The sequence below is a fragment of the Denticeps clupeoides genome, chromosome 4, assembly GCF_900700375.1.
Source record: "Denticeps clupeoides chromosome 4, fDenClu1.1, whole genome shotgun sequence".
Taxonomy (NCBI): Eukaryota; Metazoa; Chordata; class Actinopteri; order Clupeiformes; family Denticipitidae; genus Denticeps; species Denticeps clupeoides.
Window position 1 is genome coordinate 14,046,114 of NC_041710.1, and position 6,849 is coordinate 14,052,962.

Consider the following 6,849-nt stretch of genomic DNA (forward strand, 5'->3'; position numbering starts at 1 on the left):
GATATTTATTCTGTCTGTTCAGCTCACAGCTTTATTCAGTCTTTAGCAGGCCCGCCTCTCATCTCATGAATCATTAATAGCCCATCTTTTAACCACTGCCACATCCTATGTCAAATGACACTACTTCAGCAATCTCAACAAAAAAATCCAAAAAACAATCCTTCACATACACACACACACACACACACACACACACACACACACACAAAGCATGTCCAAGTTAAGTGGTCCTGTCATTATGACTTAGGGTCCTATGGCCTGAGTCATAATGGACTTTTCATGCGGCATTCCCTAAGGGTTGAAAGGGTCACTAAACAGCTACCATGCGGCAGCCTTCCTTAAATAATCACCCTCAGGGTACTGTTGGTGGATGCATTTTGGCAATTTATTTGGTCATTTATTTGCCCACTGAACCGGATGACAACAGATCTCAGGCTGGAATCCAGCTAAAAATCATTGTACACCTGAACAAGACAGTCAACACAGTCAACTTCCAAGAAAACTGACCCTATAACAATGATGCAAGGTGACGTTTTCTTATGAAGAGCAAAGGGTAAGAACAGGATCCATAGTATTTTTTAATCATTTCTATGACCGAAGGCCATTTAGCCCATGTTGCTTTCACTATAAAGAGTGTCTGGTATGGGGGAAGTCAAGGGTAAAGAGCATTTGAGGAGCATAAAAAGTTGTGTCAGCGTTAGCTACAGTACCCCCAGAGACCCCCTTGAATAAAAGTCACATATCAGAGAATCTAAATAAATGGAAGCAATAAAAGTGATTCACATACCTAAGTCACTCACCTATAAACTCAAAGACCACAAAGTCGCAGGTTAAAACCCCACTTACTACCATTGCGTCCCTGAGCAAGACACTCAGTTGCTCCAGCAGGACGGTCCCTGTAGCTGACTGTAGGTCGCTCTGGATAAAATCAATCAATGTGAATGTAAATTACTTCAATCAGAATCATGGTTATTGAGTATGCGAGTGAATACATATAAGGAATTTTATTACGGTCAAAGGTGTCTCTCAAGCACAACAGTATAAAAAAAAAGGACAATTTACAATATAATAAAATTATATATACAAAAATAGTGTGATTCAAATAGTCTTCCACAGGCTCATGAATATTTTGCCTTGATTCCAAAAAGAGCAATTAGCCTTGGCCTCTGAACTCTCAATAAATACATCTTAGGTGGACAACAGAGACATTAACATACATTCAGAGGCTGGCATTTCAACTCCCATGGAAGCATTAAACCAGCAGCAAATAACACTACGTTGCCCAGAATGTCAGCTGTGGTAATTCAAATTATCAACGACAAAAAAAAAAACCTCATCTGAATAGGACAAAGAGAAAGAAAAAGGGGAACAAACACTCTTTGCCCTCCTGTCGTCTAAATGCAAATCAGGACTGAGGTGTTCATCTTTACGACCCAAATGAGAGGGGGGTGATTAAAAAAATTGATCATAGCCATTTCTCAAACAATGCTTTACACCAGCCTCACTCAGTAGCTGCAGAGTCGGGGTTGTGGGTCCTCTGAAAAACTCAGCGTCAACACACAGTCCCATTCTGCCACGAGTCCTGCGGTCATTAAAAAGGGACAATGAAGTCAGATCTGCCAAACTGGCGACGCCACCCTCAACGGCCGTTAGGCCAGACAACAACTTTGCCAAGGGTTATGCAAATGCGGCTTGCGGCAAACGGCTCATTCATCAGTTCCAGGTTCGGGCGTCCCTGCCCCTTCCATTAACCAGTAAACTACTTCTGAAGATGAGAACTAAATAAAATCAAAAATCAAATACTGAAACTATAATAAAAAAAAGGAAGAATCAGAGTTCAGTCGGCACATGTATGCGGACATTTTTTGTTACGGTATCGATTTTCAAAAACATATCAATTTTGCAATTAATAGTTTTCTGGCTTAGTAAGAACACTGAATTTGTGTATCTAAAGTAAACATGGTGGTGTCGTCTTTACACTGACAATTGCATTAAAACTGCCTCACGTTATAGTTTGCACTTTGTCTTCATATCATGTATCAACAGATACTTGCCATTACACGGCCCTAGGTAAGGCACCGTTCCAAAAGAAGATCAAATCTTTTTTTTTTTTTTTTTTTAAGAACACTGACAAAACACTGTTACGGCAAAACTTACACACAGACGCACATCTGCTATGGTAACAGATGGACCCGGCGGGCTGTAGAGATTCAAACATGTTAATTATTGGGTGATCTGTATGCACTGGGGCCGTGTTCATGCCGCCCTATGAAGAGGTCAGTGCGGGACATTAAAATATAGAGTAACGAGTTTCACCACGCAGAGACATGACTATGAAAATTAATGAAATATTATGTTGTTTCACAATAATACACCATCAACGCTGAATAAATTATACTGCAAGCACAGTATAATATAAAAATGTAATAATGACAGAAAACAGAAGTAGTGATAAGGAGTTTATTTGTCTGGAGGGGGAAAAAAGAAACAATTCTGTTCTGCTCATGATTTATAGATAAAGCCCACTGGGAAGTGTCTTGGGAAGCATGGCTTTATTGCATCCTCCAACGTCACCACTGTCAGCACCGCTTATCTAACAAGATATTGTGTCACAAAGAGTTTCCTACTCAACATGCACACGGACTGACTTGTAGAACCTCTCTAGTTCTCATCGTACGTAACAACCGATCAATCCGAAATGAAAAGAACAAGAAAGGAGGAGTAAAATTAGAGTGGAAAACAACCTGAAAATATCCATGGATTTTGCCACAATGGGAGACAGTGTGGAAGGAGGAAAATAAAAAAAGCTAAAAGGAAACCCGCTCCCAGTGTCTAGTTATATACGGCAGAGAACAGGTTCACTCCCCGAATAAATGTGCACGGAAATAACGCCAGACGTCTTCAGTTCTCTCTCTCACGCGCTGGGACAGTAAAAATGCTTTCAGGATTAGCGAGGGCGCGCACGACCACAACAGCATCGAGCTGGGGAACGGAACGCCGTTCGGCCACTCCGTAACTTCATTCATCAGAAGCTCAACGCCTCAGATGGCCACTCCTGCTCTGAGGTGTTTTTGAGAATGCGCCCCATTGTCTTTTAATCCCATCTGTGTGGCTGCGCAGGGGGAGGCTGGCAGTAAGTGATAAAGCCGGACAAAGGGAGACAAAGGAGACCCTTCTGTCCCAAGGTATCTTCATTCTGGCAGGACCTCCCTGGGCCAATTCACCAGACAGATAAATAGCAGCCATCACGGCGGCGCAGCCCCTCAACGACCCCCTAGATGGAGCATCTATCACCTGCACGCCGCACCGAATTATCCAAATGAAAAGAGGGCAGGAAGGCGCGACACCTGGTCCCGCCCCCAGCAGGACCCAGCTGCTCCCAGGGCCCGATGGGCAGCAGCTGAGCCCGCCTGGATTTAAACCAGGACACAGAGCACCGGCACAAAGCCGGAGGCAGCCTGCCATCGCTGCCCTGGTCTCCAACAAAGGACGATCCCAGCTGGGGGACCTGGGAGTCCCATCCAACAAAAGCAGCGTGCAGCAAGCTCCTTTGGAATGGCTTTGTTAGAGCTACACGAAGCTGCTGACCCAGTGAAGCTAAATTGGTTGATCAAACAATGGGAATTATTTTGCAGGCCCTGAGGAGAGCCTTCAACCGATGCGTGCAACGCTTCCACAGCGTATTGTTATTACAATCTGCGGCCGTTCAGACATTTCTACTGTAGCGTCGCTGCATTTCGGTCTCCAATCGTAGTGGAGAAACGCAAGTCTTTAATAAACGGGGTGGCTAAACGAATCATATCTCCATGACTATTTTTTTTTGTGGTGTCCTAGCGGTTAAGAAAGTAATCTGAAGGTTGCCGGTTCGAACCCCGATCCACCAAGGTGCCACTAAGCAAAGCACCATCCCCCGCACACTGCTCCCCGGGCGCCTGTCATGGCTGCCCACTGCTCACTCAGGGTGATGGGTTACATTTACAGCATTTATCAGACGCCCTTATCCAGGGCAACTTACAATCAGTAGCTACAGGGGACAGTCCCCCCCTGGAGCAACTTAGGGTTAAGTGTCTTGCTCAGAGACACAATGGTAGTAAGTGGGATTTGAACCTGGGTCTTCTGGTTCATTGGCGAGTGTGTTACCCACTAGGCTACTACCACCCTATGGGTTAAATGCAGAGGACACATTTCACTGTGTGCACCGTGTGCTGTGTATCACAATGACAATCACTTTGTCTTGTCCACTACAGCACATCATAATTTACCGGCTTATTATTGAAGCGGTCGCGGCCGCATCCAGAAAGGGTCCACACCGTTTGGACCGCTCACTTCAGAACCGATCACCAATATGCGATGTGTTTTTCTGATCGGCCGCACTGCTTAGACGCAATATGTAATCGTATTCGTGTGTTTTTCTTCATTAACAAAAAAGGCCAAGCGAATCGAACATGGTGAAACACGGATCCACAGGGGAGCTGAAGCCTGTTAAACGAGGAAAACCAATCAATTAACCCGGGTGGAGGAGGAAACGGAAGGCGCTGGAAATGTAGAAATACCACGAGAAAACCTCTCTGCCACCTCCAACTGCCCTCAGCCAGATCCAAGGCACGATCAGGCGAGCGCGATAAAACGTCTCTAAACTGGGACACAGGGTGGGGTGTGGCGCGGGGGACATTACACCGCGCCGAACAGTAGGAGACAGATGAAGTTGACTTGTGCTGCCTCAGCTGCCAGGGCAGTTAAGTATCGCCAAAGAAACTAAAAAAAATTATAAATTACAACAATGTGTGTGTGTCAAGGACCAAACTGAGGAAGAGGAGGAACTGAAAAGAAGTGGATTCAGAAGGTGCTTCAGGTTCCACTTCTGGTGCTTTTGCGGGTTGATGAGAACTGTTTTTAATAAAAAATAACAGCATATATCAGACGCCCTTATCCAGAGCGACTTACAATCAGTAGTTACAGGGACAGTCCCCCCTGGAGCAATTTAGGATTAAGTGTCTTGCTCAGGGACACAATGGTAGTAAGTGGGATTTGAACCTGGGTCTTCTGGTTCATAGGCGTTACCCACTAGGCTACTAGCACCCCACGATACAGGAACCAGGGGTATAACGCACCTCCATGTCACCCTGTCAGTGGGATCAACACAGGGCAGAACATATGGAGTTATGGACCAGGTTACATGACCTTGTGGTTCCTCCTGGAGGAGCTGAGAAGAAGACAGCAGGCCCTGAGGACATCTCCTCCATCACCCACCACAGACAGTACGGCGTGTGGATCAGATGCAGGCTTTACTTCACCACATCACGACAAAGCGGGGAAAGGGAGGGCGTTTGTCGTGCGTGGATGTTTAAATTCGTTTCGAGCACCGCGGAATTAAACACACACACACAAATGTGAGAAGTTTTCACACATCTCCTGGAAGTCACGGTGTTTTTGGTGTGACATTTTCCAGAACTGGCTGGAGCTGGGTCGAGTACCCCGTATCCCGACACGAAACAACTTCCATCTGCCGGGACCGGGAATAACCCGGGATTCCCGCTTTCCTGCTGACGGCCGAATCGACCCCGAGCGCGGCGCGGTCTCCCACTTACCTTCAGGAAGTTAACTTGTTCCAAGGAGCGGACGAGCGTTTCAGAAAATATTTCTATTTGGGCGACGGTGGAAAACCGAACTCGGGTAATCCTTCACATGGGAAGACGGCGTCGGGAATGCCGCAGGAGAGCCGTGTGTTTCTGGAGCAGCGCGCGGCCGCGACTCCCTCTTTGTTGCTCGCCTCACTTTTCCGTGTCAGCGGCGGTCCGGCCAATCCGCTCGAAAACGGAGTCCCGTGCTGCGCCAAGCTGCGCCCCCCCGGCAGATTCTCCTACCCCTGCCGCACACGGCGCAGCGGGGGAGCGGCGCGCTGACCCGGAGCCAGTCCCGGCCAATCGTTAACCGTTTCAGCGACGGGTCGGCCCTGCAGGGACCTGGGTGGGCGGGGACTAATCAGTCCGTGTCTTTCATCAATGAGCGGGCGGCTCGAAAACAGGAACCATGTCAGCGTTGAAATGATGCGTGATTCTACGTCACAATCCATTCATCTGTTTTTTTTTTTTGGTTTGCTTGTACAATTCCATCTCTTTCTTTTCTATAGACATACTAAATATGCTAAATTGACTAAATATATCCATACACTGTCATATTGCTGTTACTTGCCTGCCTGGTCTGTCTAGTTTGTCTCGACCTGCACTGTATTATGGGTCGGTGCACAATGTCCTTTGTCATGTTTTATGTTGTGTGTTATTCCATTTGTCTTTTTGCACCCTGTGAATCCCTGAATCTCGTCGCTCTGTATTCTTGTATATGGTGAGATGACAATACATTTGACTTTGACATTAGCATGGAAGGCCACAAGGGCAAAAATGTGAGCCAAAAATCAGCACCATGTCATTACATATATTTTTTTTAGATATTTTATTGGTCCCATTATTGACCCTCCAAACACCATTTTTATGTGAATGCCAGTTGGGCCATTACCTCATGTTGATGTTCACAATAACACATCACAATCCATGTGCACATGTTCAGTAAGGGAATCAAAAAAGACTAAACACAGAAAGAATGTGTGAAATAGTGCTTACGTCCACCTCCTCAGTGGGTCTTAGTTCAGTAGGCTGTTCTTCAACGAGGCCCAGGACACTTTAGAAAACTAGTCAACTAAAATTGATGCACTCCATTCCCATAGACATCCAGTGGTTGGCCTAACAAGTAAGGAAACGGACCCATAACCAAAAGGTTGCCGGTTATGGGTCCGAACCCACAAAATGCCACTGAGCAAAGTATCGTCCCCCACACAGTAAGGGTCCACACCAA

General features: G+C 46.2%; 1 protein-coding gene across 2 annotated transcripts in view; it reads right to left on the reverse strand.

The window, feature by feature from the left end:
• spsb4a (splA/ryanodine receptor domain and SOCS box containing 4a) overlaps nt 1-5,911 on the reverse strand; it is a 53,310-nt gene extending 47,399 nt beyond the window's left edge. For both annotated transcript variants that reach the window (XR_003749540.1, XM_028976935.1), the window contains exon 1: nt 5,589-5,911. The gene's annotated coding sequence lies outside the window, so the exon portion shown is untranslated. The remainder of the gene's footprint in view (nt 1-5,588) is intronic.
• Nucleotides 5,912-6,849: the final 938 nt, after the last annotated feature.